The following is a 14,162-nucleotide window of genomic DNA, read 5'->3' as shown; positions in this document are numbered from 1 at the left end:
ATGTATCATGACATTACATCATAAACAGGAATGGACCCATGTAGGCTATCTGTTGTACAAACATGTATCCATGCACTGTACTCAGTGATATGGACAGTAGGGGTGTCTAAGGGTAATCCTGTCGAGGATCTTTTAGGGTAGGCACAAGGGAGACAAAACTCTGTAGTTGGTAATTTATTTGTCCTCCACCAAGTGCATAATCCATAGTGTGAAAAATAGAAACAAAAACTGAGAATATAAATGAAAACAAAAAGATATTTACAAACAACTGTATATTTACAGTCAATAGTACCATTTAGTACAAGTGTCCCAAAATGGAGAAAGCACAAATATATCAGCCTCACACCTCTGAGGAAGATAGAGCAGAGCATAGATATAGCTCGACAACAAACTCTCATCAAAAAGGCTCTCAGCACAGAAGCCTCTTTAATACTACCACGCTAACCCTTTTAACAGGTAACTGAACTCACCCTAATTGGCCCACAGGCTCACAGCTCAGGGGTAATTGAATTCGCGAGGGCGAAACCATGTTGCTGGCAAACCTGCCCAAACGATATAGTTGTCCCGGGACGGGAGCGCATTTCCTTATACAGGAAAAGAATCAATGGCGGCAAGAACTCATTCAAGCTTGTTTGGTAAACAAGCATGGTATGCAGGGGCGTAACTATAGGAGGTGCAGCAGGTGCGGCTGCACCTGCGCCCGTGGGGTGTTTGGCCGTAGAAGCCGGGGCCCAAAACATACATAAGTTTCTCGACGGGCCCCCCACCAGCACTGCGTCAAACTATTATTCAATGAGAGCAGTGTCTAGTGCTCTATATCCTCTTGAAAAGGCAAACTTATCTTTGTCATGGTTTTTATTATTTTATGGGGTAAATAGTAGCAATTTATAACAAAAGGATATGCTTATCCTACATACATTATAGAAACTATCAAAAAACGTCTTATTTTCTTTGGTATTTTTGTGATTAGCAATGATGATTGCTTGGTAATATGTATGTTGTTGTCCAATGTCAAGTCTCTATTTGATCACGTGACGATACAATACGCAAACCAATTTGAAGGTCACGACAACCTACATAGTTGATTGAGCTGAGCACAACTTTACTCGTAACAATGCCTTTTAACATTTAGTCATTTTAAGCATGCGAGTGGAAGTAGAAATAGGCAAGAGAGAAAAGAACAGGAGGAGAAGGTGGCAAAGCTGCCTAAATTAGGTTATTTTGGCTTTTTAACTAGCCAGTCAACTAGTTGCCAGCCCAGGGAGTCCGCCACGGACGACCCCCCTGCTAGCAGCAGTGCAGCAGTTCAGCTGAGATCAGCATCGCTGCCCTCAGTGGTGTGTCAGCAACCATGCAACAGGTAACCTAAACACTAGTGCTCTCTAATATTATTACTTTATAACAATTTCTACGGTAAGAAATGTTCCCGCTGAGAGTCAAACAAGACTTAGTTCATTGTGTACACACCCGTCGCTTCTGAAATATGTAAGGTTGATTAATTAAACACTATTTATACCGATAACAAACATCTTTGTTTAGCGTTTTTTAGACGCGGGGGCGGAAGTAGGGAACGTTCACTAGGGGGGCCCGTCATAATATCTTGCACCTGGGGTCCTGGGCCCGTCGTAACTACGTTACGCCACTGATGGTATGTACACCGAGTCATTCTTACACACATGCTATATGCAAAGGCAACTTAACAGTAAGTTGTCGAACAACATTTAGTCAATAAAACGGAGATTTTGATCAACAGTAAATGAATGAGTGTGCAGTGAAATGTTTGGCGTGGGGTCAGCGATAAGTGTGCACCCTTATGCCTTCACATACGCCAGCCAAGGTAAACCAGTTCAAGGAGTTATGTGGGGATGTGCAATAGGTACTGTAGAAGTCTCCGTTTACAGTTAAACGTATAACAAATGGCCGTTGCGTCCGCCATTAGGACGCGGTGAGGACACGCTTAAGAAACGCGGCATCACAAGGGGATACTATCAACAGAATGATTGAATGTGTTTAGCGGAGGTGTGGAGAGTATGGAGAGCTCATTGGCTATGGGCAGGGTTGGAAAGGTTACTTTTCAAATGTCATAGATGACAGATTACTAGTTACCCTGTTAAAAATGTAAAAAGTAATGTAACTCCATCAAAGTAATGTAACTGATTACATTTGATTCATTTGTATTACTTTTTCATTGGTCAACGAGAGGCAGTGCTAATAACAAGAGAGCCAATAAAAAACGTACTTCCAAATGAATGGAGCCTGTCTAGAGGGCAAAAAGATGCTAAGCAAAATAATTAATGATATATTCTACATGTAATCGTTAAAGCTTTTTACCAAACCTCTTTGTAATCACCAACATTTTGATAACTGTAATTTAATTGCATATTTTTTAATTAGTAACTGCAACGGATTACGGAATTCAGTTAAATGTAACTAGTTACTCTCCAACCCTGGCTGTATGAACATGTGAGAACATTCTGTGTGTATGTGTGTTTGTGTGCATGTGCTTGTGTGTATGTGAATCTTCTTGGTAGATAGAACTGTGAACTGGATTCACCCCTTGGCAACTGACAGTTAAATCTGAAATGATTCCACAGGAAACACTGCACACCAACATGTACTGTGTGTCCAAACCTCCTATTTAACCACTGGAATGTGCAAAAAGAAACCGGTTCATCACAAACATATGCAGCTGAGAAAATCTTTTCTGAGTCTCTTTTCACTCTTAAAAATGTCATGACTATAGTAACAGCTTCACAGTGAGACTGCTCTTCTGTTTAATCCCAGAGCCAATATTATAATGACTCAAGATGTACCTCTGGCAGATCCTAATTTAGCTTTTATAGTTTATAAAGACCTTCAGGACTGTTCTTAGACTATATCATTTCACACTATAACGCTGTGGTGTGTGACTGAGGCTACACTGGATGATCTGAACACCTTGGCACCACAAGGATGTGTGTTGAACCCTCTACGCTACTCCCTCTTCACCCACAACTGTGTTCCTGTTCATGGCACTAACACCATAATCAAGTTTGCCGATGGCACCACGGTGGAGGGTCTGATCAGAGACAGTGATGAGTTGGCCAACAGGGACAGCACCAGGCAGTGTGGTGTGCTGATAACAACTTGGCCCTCAACACCCAGAAGAGCGAGGAGTTCATGGAGTTAAGGCGCACACACACACACACACACACACACACACACACACACACACACACACACACACACACACACACACACACACACACACACACACACACAAACACCCATCCACATAACAGAGCTGTAATAAAGTGTGTGACCAGCTTCATGTTTCTTGGAGTCCATATCTCTGAGGATGCCACCTGGACACTGTCAGAAGCGATGCCATGACTATATGACGTTGAATCAAATCAAATCTAATGATGATGTATCAGCCCATCCAACACTCATTTGAGGATTTATCTTCCCCGTTGTCAAACCCAACTTTTGTTCTGAAGTTCAGCCATTAGACTGTGATTTAGGCCCTTTGGGCTGCACTTTACCATGGTAATCATTTGCAGAAAGAAAGCCATGCTCTAGTTGAAGTGGTGCTGGCCCCTGAGCACAGCCTACACCCGACACTCGGAGTGAACAAAGTGAAAGCAGAGTTTGTTTACTTCAGCTCAAACGCTCGCTGTGTCCCCTTTCACACTTGCACGGTGGAAACGCCTCTTTGAACCCGGCAGGAGCTGGACGCTCGGTTAAATCCAAACTGTTTCCAGGGTGAGGATATCCGTTAATGGGCCGTAGTGCTGCGGCTCTGCGAGTGTACACAAACACTAGTATGTATGCAAACAGAGGTGTGTAGTATGGTGGCACTGTACTGCAAAATGTAAAACAAAAAGTGCAGATGTGCAGCCTACTCTCACACAACAAGAAGAGTGTCTTTAACAGCTTGTGCTATTTTTTTAGGTCAAGGCTATAGTAAAATTAGTGTGTAAGTAATTGTTTACACAAGAAGCCTACTGTATGCTTTCATGTAGACTTCTCAAAGCATGATTTGTATTTAAGCTAAACTTTAGGAGGAGTTCAGTAGCTAAAAATATAAATTCTCCCGGAATGAGGCTTTAGGGCATGATTTTCTCATTGTAACGTCTTTGGACACTTTAGATAGATATGTATTACATAGCCTAATGACACAATAATTAATAATGAATGAATACATTATGAATAATAGGCCTAGGCTCTCTTATTCCATCCAACATACCTCCAGTGTACGGAATATTCTATTTGACCATGGTTTTACAGTAACTGTAAAGTAAATAAAGATAAAACTTGCGTTATGTTTGTTTGTCTTTTCAGAAGGAAAACATATGTACGAGTAAATTCTGTGTTAGAAACCAGTAAACGAACACCAATATCACAATGGGAACACTGCACTTCTCATCAGTGAGATGTTTACACACACTTCAGTTGGATGCTTGTACACATTCCGTGCCTGGAACACGTTCCCCGCGGCACTAGTTGGCAAGGCTTGCATCTTTTTTTTCTTTCTTGTTTTCACGTTGTATCTTTTAATAGGTCTGGAATGTTCTGCTTTGCATCAAGTAGCACCTATTTTTCACTGCCCGCATTCCACGGATACTTTGCAGGACGACGCATTGTGTGTGTGTGTGGTCAAAACCAAAACGATGCCCCAAAAAAAACTGGCATTGATGTCCAGAGCAACGTTTTTAGGGTCAGCTAAGGGCATCGTCTTGAGCGCGTAGGCTACTCATTGTCACTTTTCTTGATACTGAGTGTAGAAATGGTCCTTTACTGACAAGCTCCTGGTCCAAAGGCAGCATTCCTCTCACAAAAGGCAATCATCTCTTATTTACTTTCTGTTTAACGACTCAATCGTCTGAAACTAATCTGTGAAAGCTTTTTCTTATATAACGGTCCTAACATAACTCCTTGTTTGGAGATGCAGTATCCAGATATTTATAGGCCACTCCAGCCATAGTTGTTTTCTCTCCCAACATTGAACTCAATACAACGTTATGGCAATTACATTATGGCATTCAGTCATGCTTTGCTGTTCTTACACGTAGCTTTACAGCTCACAGGTTAAGACAGAAGTTGAACTGACCATAGAAAATAAAATTTAGGGGATACTTCAGGTGAAGGGGAAAACAGAGTCTCTGCTCTGTCTTTGTTGATTTTGGCCAGTAGAGGTCAGTAGAGATTCTCCTGTCAGATTACGAGCATGGCCAAGCGTCTGGAACGTTACGCTGGAACATCCGTGTTTGGATCATAGGATCATAATACTTAACGTCTGAACGTTTGCCCCGTGATTTTAATTAGAACTAAAATGAAAAGGAACAACACACAAACACACACATACCTAGTCAAAACTTAATCACATGGTCCATGCCCACATCCACACACACACACACACACACACACACCTGCGCACACACAGAAAGAAAGAGAAAGAGAAATACATAAAGCCATGATGTCTTCAAACTAAAATTAAAGCTAGGATAGGATACTCTAACTCTCTCTAAATTAACATTGTTTAAAGCAACAATATGCCATTTTTTTTAGGTATGTTTTTATTGCTAACAAGTTTTGGTATCATCTTCCAACTAATTTTGATGGTATCGTTCCCACTAGACATCTAGGATATGCACTGTGGGGTTCTGTGTTTCAGGGCCACAATACCCAGTGAAAATATAGAAAAAGCTTTCACGGCACCACATTGCCAACGATATTGGCAAAAGTCACCAAGCTAACACATGTTAGCAAGCTTTTATCAGTGCCAACAGGGCTGTTGGTGGTATTTGCGAGGTTTAGGCCGTTGCATGCCTTTTAGGTAGTTAGATTGCGAGTTGCAGACCAAAACTCTTTACTGCTGTTTTAAGAATTCCTCTACTGACTGACTTGCATTCATGAGCACACACTTATAATCCAGACCGAATACATCTCATGTGTATCTATAAGAGGAATCACACTTGGCAACAGAATCTACCCACCTGCCCCTTTCTTTCCATGACAAGCCCCCAAATTTTAAACGGATCTGTGCCATGCCGTTGCCATGGCAACCTGGGTGTAGCACATGATTGCCTGGTTGCAAGGGGAATTCCTTCTTTTGGCATATCACGGGGGCCCGCCTAAGCCCCCCTCCCTGGCAACTGGGTTGCTAGCCATCCTGTTGCTGTGCTGAATTTTCCTACATGAGATTTTTCATGATCATGCTTTTCACACACACACACACACACACACACACACACGCACACACACACACACACACACATACACACGCATGCTCGCACACACAAACACACACCCCCTCTCACACATACACACACAAACACATGCACACACCTACCTCCCCCTGCCAAAACATTCACACATACACACACACACACTTATGCAAAATCACAGTGCTGAATGCTATTAAAGTGTCAAAGCCTCCTTGGTGCTTTTGTTGGTGACTCACAGAAGCGAGTCTGTAAAAAGAGCCCAAAGGTCACCCTGACACAAGAATAAAGACTGGTAACGACAAGACTGCCTTCCAAAGACCACTTTGCTTTCAAAAGGCACGACTCTTAAAGCTTATGTCATTTATTTTCTGCCATAGGTTGCAACTATAGGTCGTCCAGTCGCATAATGAAGCCGTCTGTCATAGACTTTCTCAAAATGATTTTTCAGAAAAAAAAAACAATTGTAATAGTCCAATTAGCTGCAGAGCTAAACTATGACATGCTTTCAAACTAGATATGTGCTTAATCAGTATTCTTTTTACAATGTGTAATGAACAGTTACGAAGACTACATGAAGAGTTATGGAGAGTACATGTAGAGTTATGGTACACTGTTGGCTTTTGATGTTATACCGCCACCCCGAGCTTGTATGATTTAAACCACAACACTTACACACAGCACAGCACACATGTGAGCAATTAGAAATGAATGGAACTCATGATGATGAGAAGTGTTGTGATGTTTTAATGTCCTTCGCAATAGGAAGAAGCAAGCCAGAAAGGAAGGCAACAGTGTAAAGAGCGGACGTCTTGTGACAGACAAATAGTAAGAACAACAAAATCCATAAAAATGCGTAAATGTCACTGACAGCATGGGAGCGTAAGGCTTGTCAATAGATGGATGTATGAATCAGCATGTGTCGGCTTTCTTCCCCAACTTCATCAGCTTTTTGTTTTGTGTGTTTCTCATTGATAGCCAGTTCAGTGATGTGGCCCAGTGAGGAGTGGAGGAGGAGGAGGAGGAGGAGGAGGAGGAGGACACAGATGAAGTAATCCTAACACTATCAGGATCACGAGAGAGGAAGGGGAGAGGGGTTGGGATCGTTCTCGTGTTTGTTCTGCGATCACGAAGGCTTCTGGTGTTCCGCTACACAAGGACTGACAGGCGAGATCCTACCCTGAGTGCCGAATAAGCCGCCTATCTCCCGCACCCACAAAGAGCGCCAACCAACACAATCCGTATCTCTCTGCAGCTCTGTCGCCCCCACACAACACACACACACACACACACACTCATGCTCACGCACACGCATACATAGACACACACACATACAGAAGAATACACATACACACACACACACACACACACACACACACACACACACACACACACACACACAAACACACACACACCAAAGCCCCGGTAATCCCCCTTCTCCTAATACGGTCAAAGTGAGGAGGGGGGTTTAAGGAATGGAAGAGAGTCATAAAGATCTGCAGTGGCATTTCCATAAGGTGCACATAAACTAGCACCCATCTATACTAGTAGTTCCATAAGATGTACACAAACTAGTACCCCATCTATACTGGTATTTTCATATAATGCACTCAAATAGCACCCAACTATACTAGTAGTTCCAATAAGTTGCATACAAACTAGTGATAGTCTCTGGTATTTCTATAAAATGCACCCAAACTAGAACCAGTCTAAACTGGTATTTGCATAGGGTGTGTGCAAACTAGAACCGGTCAACATTGGCATTTCCAAAAGGAACTCTGACTCCCTCAGTCAGAATGGTGCAGTGATGAATCCCAGTCTCAAGCAGTCAAATGACACACCTAAGACAACACTTCTGACCATGCATATGTAGACGACATGTTGGAGAGAGCACACCCTTTATGCTAAAGATCACGGGTCTAAGACCTATGTAGAGGTTATTAGACTCTGTTATATATGCAAAGCTAAAGCATGTAGCTATACCACAGTCCAAAGCTATAGCATGTAGCTAAAAAAAAAGCCCCATCTGGGATTGACTTGAGCTCATTAGACACGCACATGCCTCATCACACAGGCATGACTCCAATCGTTATCTTAATTAATTCACTTAATTTCTGCGGGGAGGAGTAAAGCAGAGGAGATTGTTGTGGACAGAAAACAAGCTTGCTGCGCATAAGGTGAACCCTCTAACCGAGCCCTCGTCACATAGAGTGCACACAAACAATGCTTAATTGTATGACACCATGGCTGACCGAATCGGTGCAGTGAGAAGTCAGTCATACACATGCTGACAACGTGGAACCTGCGAAGATCCAATCAAACCAGTGCACAATAATGACAGGTGGTGGTGGTGGTGGTGGCCATGGTGTGGAATTCTGAACATACCCGAGATTCCACGGTCACCAAGGGAACTGATAACATCCATCCACTCAGCAAACCGCCATGTGAGGTGTAAGACCAGCAAAGGATGGCTAGAGAGAGGAGCGAGGTGTGGGGTTGAGGGACACACTCTGGGGTAATCTCCTGTGTCAAGACTCAAGATGTAGACCTTCTCAGGGTATGTTTGCAAACAATGAAGGATTTCAATAAATGAATAAACTGCTCTTGACTTTTCTCCTAAGGCACCTACGATATTTTCAATATATCCCTCCCCTCTTATTTTCAATACATCCCTCCCCCGTTTTCATAGCCATGACAAACTTCCTGCGTTTCATTTAATTATCTGTGCTTTGTTTATTTTTACTCCAGGTTACACCATAGTTACAAATGACAGTGTGCATCTCATTTAGCACGTACGCTGTTTCCTTTTCCTCACTTGAAGGTTTGCTCATGTGTTCCGTTTGTTCAAACATCAAACCTATCACACACTCTTACAAACAACAGCGCCAGTGATAGCACTGCCATTTTACCATGGCTGAGCTGTTCATGGAGACAGACGTCAGATCCAAGGATGCTGCTATCAGATTCAGTTCCCTGTAGGTGTGTACCTGATATCCAAGTCAGAAATGTCACCCTGCAGCACACACCAAAAATGCCCAACACAATAAAAAAAAAAGCTAAATTAGGACTTCCTCCATACCCGGATACCCCATATCCTCCATTTAGCGTCTCTTGTGGCGGGGTCAGAAATAAATGATTTGGGCGGGAGGGGAGATGAGGAGATAGGCAGGGGTGGGGGGTGCAACACACCAGATGGGGGAGGCAACATGCAGCCTTGCGTAAAATAAATCCTATTTAGATTATTGCACCAACCCACGCTCCCCACCCCTGGGACCTGAGCCCAAAATCATGGACCTTGAGAGGTTAATGCCGTCAGTGGGTAATAGCAGTGTGCTCCGGTGAGTGTGTAATCTACCCCGTGATCAAAGCACCAAGAACAACTCGAACAACAACAATAACAACAACAAACACTGGTTCCTGCCCCGTGTTTCCGTCTCCATTCTTGGTTTCCTTTGGCTGGACTCTGATGTGTGGTGGTAATCTGGCCAGGTAGCACCTATGGCGTGCTGATGAATTGTCTGTGTCATGTCTGTGAGTGTGAGTATTCCCATCTGTGTGTGTGTGTGAGAGTATTCCCATGTCTGTGTGTGTATTCCCATGTCTTTGTGTGTGAGTATTCCCATGTCTCTGTGTGTGTGTGTGTGTGTGTGTGAGAGAGAGTATTCCCATGTCTGTGTGTGTGTGTGTGTGAATATTCCCATGTCTGTGTGTGTGTGTGTGAGAGTATTTCCATGTCTGTGGATGTGTGTTTTTGTTTGTAAATCCCCCCCCCCCAGACACATATTTCCAGCACCTTCTCTAGCAACTGCAGGGCTGCTCACCAGTGAAAGTGGTGGCTCCTGACCCCTCTGCTGTCTGAAATCTATTAAGAGTACAGGGGTTAAACGGTAACTCAACGTCTAAAGCCTCCGACTTTGACAGAGCGCCTGTCTGCTGGAGGTTGTCAGATAATGCCTAGCAAGAGCATGATACCTCCAGGGGGGGGGGGGGGGGTCCAGCCTTCAGTTTCCAATCACAGGAAGCCAGATCCTCGGCAGCGAAGAGCCTGGTGTCACAAGCCGCCTGTGTTCAGGATTCCCACCAAATGTGCACCTACCTTAATGTATTGCATCTGCTTAGACCTGTAACTTATAATTGTCCGGGTGTTGCCAGATGTCTTTCCCCTGCTCCGTCAGACATGGTCTGTTTGAAGACACATTTATGGCGGCTGTGTGTTGCTTGGGCCTAGTCTCAGATTGCAAGTTGTCATGTGCTTTTTTTTTTTTTAATTCTGTTCCTTTTGCCTTTTGGCAATATCATGCTTCTCGTGAACTACACATTTATGGTCTTAGGAGTACAGATGTCATGTACCTCAGGTCTAAAGGGGCCCTGTGTTGGGGCAGTTTCATTGCAGTAACACGTCATAAAAAACAGCAGTAGTCTACAGAGAGGACCTTGACATTTAAGAGTCCTCTTGGAATCAAAATGTAAAGTGATCCACCGGTCTTTCCAAACAAATCCTATTTTCCTTCCATTATATCCTTTTTTCAAACTGCTTCCTCCAATGTTGTGCTTTTTGATTTGGAGTAAGTAGGTCATATTCAGAGGAAACATCACTTTCATTTTTTGTGCAGCTGTGTGGTCACAGAAATACCACTAGAATGTTACATCAGATTACAAAGTGATTATCTTTCTTGACATAGAATTGAATCACAGAATTTCATGATGGTGTAAATATAATGTAGCATGATAACATGGCTGTGATTAACCCTTCACAGAATAATCTCAGATAATTTGAGAATGATTCTCCAATACGTTTGCGTAGCCACATTAGACCCTTTGAGGTGAAATGTACTCTTCCTTTGGCATTGTGTTAGCCTCCTGTGTCTTGTGGCATTTCTCCATTGTAAAAGGTTTCAGGGTTGTTTATGATAAATCTAGGGAGCTGCAGTCTAGTCTGTGTGAGAAAAGTGTTAGCGTTAGCTGGGTGAAGACAGGAAATGGGCAGGGAGACGTGTTTGGAGCATTAAAATCCTGCTGTGGGGGCCTTTGAGGGCATTGTGTCCGAGCCTACAGCAGCACACTCGTCCACCGCGTGACAGCAAAGTGATCTCATTCTTATATCAATCACCACAGCTTAGCTTTCACTTGATGTGCTGGACACAAAATAACTAAAACCGGGGGTATTTCACCCTCTTTTTTTCTCTTTGCTTTATTGTGCACTGGCCTGACCTCCTGTTTTCAATGGCAGATCATTTTGTTTCAGTGGGGTAACAAAAATTGGACTGGTTCATCTCTTTGTTTGTTTGTTTTGTTATGTGTACATTTCAACACCACAGATGGTGAGATGTGTGTGTGTGTGTGTGTGTGTGAAGTGCGAACAATCTGACAGGATGTATCATGTCATAAGCCTGATTTGCATGGGGTTTTGGAGGGCGAGCCCAGCTGGTGAAGAGGCTTAGAGAAGGCCAGCATCCATGTGGTCTTTCAGGAGGGAACCGTCTATATTTAGGGCTGGACAGGTAGCCTTTCGTGTGTGTGTGTGTGTGTGTGTGTGGTCCACTGGAGGATTCTGGCATCTGTCCAGTATTTGTTGATACAGTGGAAGTTCGACTATGGGTTCTGCTGTATAATTACTTTATAGGGGAAAGGCAAGGATTCCGGAAGGAGATTACCTACGTAAGCGCACTGGTTGGAATGAGAGTTTTCTTTTTAATCAAAGAGAATGCTACATCTTCTGTAACAACTGCACATTCTCTTTTGTTCTCTTTTTTTGACAGATTCAGACTGTGATGCTGAGATGCTTATCTTTAGCTATTATTTAGCCTCGGGGAAATCTATGCCATTTCCAAAGCATTCTCAGGACTTCCTGTTTAAGAAGGAAATGGCGTGTCCATGCATCTTTAGAGTCTATTCTGCTGGAAACAAACAACCCCTATCAGCTTCACAGCATCAGGTTGAGGTGTGCAGGGAAGGCTGGGTCTTGAGACTATGTCTGGCTGTTTACATACTTTCTTAGATGAAAGCCTTGTGATTTTCTTTTTTGTGCCAAAACAAGGGTAATCTCTTGGCTTTTTGCAGTGGTGTGTGTCAGCTAAGGCTAGATTTTTGTGGAAGTGGAATGTGGTTGTAAAGCACGTATGCTACAATCCCAGGAAATAGTACATTATTGTACCTTTAGGGGTACAATCAGTGGTGTAGCGGTCCCTGGAGAAGTGGGTATACTCTTAATTTTGCAATTGTTTTTAAGCAGCCCATACAGCACAGGATAAACACACTGTTTTGAGAAGTGGGTATACGCAATGCTGACTGAAAAATAAGTGGGTATACTCCGTATACCCGCGTACCCTGGACTACACCACTGGGTACAATGGCTTGTCACTGGGGCAGTACCCTCTAAGATACTTATTTACTTATTTATAACGTTGTCGTGTGTACCTTATAAAGATCAGTCTAGAACCTCTGATGACAACTTTGTGCTTCAATTTAACAGTACAGAAAATGCACCTTTAAAAAGGGTTCACCTTTTACTGGGTACAGTAGAATCATATATTCTATTTCACTTCCTTTTTTCCCAACACAATTTCAAGCTGTGACACACAAACTATTATCCACAGAGTAAGTGTCATTTGCCTGGAAGTTTCATCTCCTGGTTTCAGTGAAATCTGTTCTCCGTCATCCTGGACACTGTATGCATGAAAGTCAGAGTCATATGACAGAGGAACCAACATTTTACCTCAAAGGATCCCCATGGTGACTGTTACAAATGGAATTATCTCTGAATACAGACCATCTATGACAAATACTTACTTGACATTGTTACTCTGAACAAAAGTTGGATAGTTTTGTCTGTAAAATCAAGATGTTATGATGTTATGACTGGCTGTCGGGCCTCTCTGCGGTTCCACAGATAAAGATCATACTTTTCCCATGCACTTTTTCAATTTCACCGAGCACACTCTGTGAAGAAAACTCCTAGAGTTGTCATCTGGGGTCAGTTGCTCAGAGTTCTAGCAATGTTTACAACATTTTGGCAGTTATTAGTAACCATTTAAAAATGACTCTTCGGTGTAATAATATCCCAACATAGTGATGTTACATTCGGGAATTATCCGATGGTTTTCAATGGCTCTTTATTCTGAACAAATGGAACCGCGTGAACTTGAGAACTGTTCTTTTTTATCGTTGTGTCCAAATTTCACTGCCTACCCGAAATTCACTCTATTCTCTTTACATGAAGAACCAGCCAGTCACAAGAGGTAGGTGTTGTCAGGTTAGGTTCCTTAAATGTTTTACAATAAAGGCATCCCAGAAAAACTAAATTCCTGATCGAGGAATTCGATTAGAATATTTAGCCTTCATTTTCAGTACCCATGGACAACTGTCTATGTCGTCTGTCACCATAAAACATGGCAAATTACAGATTATTAAGCAACCTTGAACTTCAGCAAAGCTATTATAAACAGATCCAACAGCCCCGCCTCCCTCGTGAATAATGCAAGACCCTCCCATCGACCTGAGCTCCCTGGCAAAGCTTACTGCATGCAGTGTTCGCTTTGGTCCTGCCTGATGCGAGCTTGTTGTGAATGCGAATTGCACTCCTTAGTAGGGTCAATGAGGTACACTTGAATTACTGAAAATCTTAAATTTCACCAAACCTTATTCGACTTCTACATATATTTACACACGCGGACTGTTTTCTCCAAGGAGCCAAAGCTGACTGACGCAAAAGCTCGCAAGAAGTCCACCCGTAGGCTTTTTGGCTAAGGCGGTCTGAAATCCAGCTGTTGGCTGATATTACGGATAGCCTCCCGTGCTGATAAGGCAAACACCGTCTTCGGAGGACATTGCACGGCTGTTGATGCATCGGACTGCCTGACAGGAGGAGCAAGCAAACGATCAAGGTATTCAATGCAATTCCTCTCACTGGTTTAATCATGAAACCATGCAACCGATATTATTACCACAGCATGACTG

At 43.0% G+C, this 14,162-nt stretch overlaps 1 protein-coding gene across 4 annotated transcripts in view; it reads left to right on the top strand.

Moving 5' to 3' along the window:
- The first annotated feature begins 13,611 nt into the window (after positions 1-13,611).
- Positions 13,612-14,162, top strand: part of tanc2a (tetratricopeptide repeat, ankyrin repeat and coiled-coil containing 2a) — a 218,282-nt gene continuing 217,731 nt past the window's right edge. For all 4 annotated transcript variants that reach the window (XM_031575274.2, XM_031575268.2, XM_031575257.2 and 1 more), the window contains exon 1: positions 13,612-14,089. The gene's annotated coding sequence lies outside the window, so the exon portion shown is untranslated. The remainder of the gene's footprint in view (positions 14,090-14,162) is intronic.

The sequence above is a fragment of the Clupea harengus genome, chromosome 1 (genome assembly GCF_900700415.2).
Source record: "Clupea harengus chromosome 1, Ch_v2.0.2, whole genome shotgun sequence".
Taxonomy (NCBI): domain Eukaryota; kingdom Metazoa; phylum Chordata; class Actinopteri; order Clupeiformes; family Clupeidae; genus Clupea; species Clupea harengus.
The sequence above is the reverse complement of the archived record's forward strand: the minus strand, read 5'-3'. Positions and strand labels throughout refer to the sequence as shown.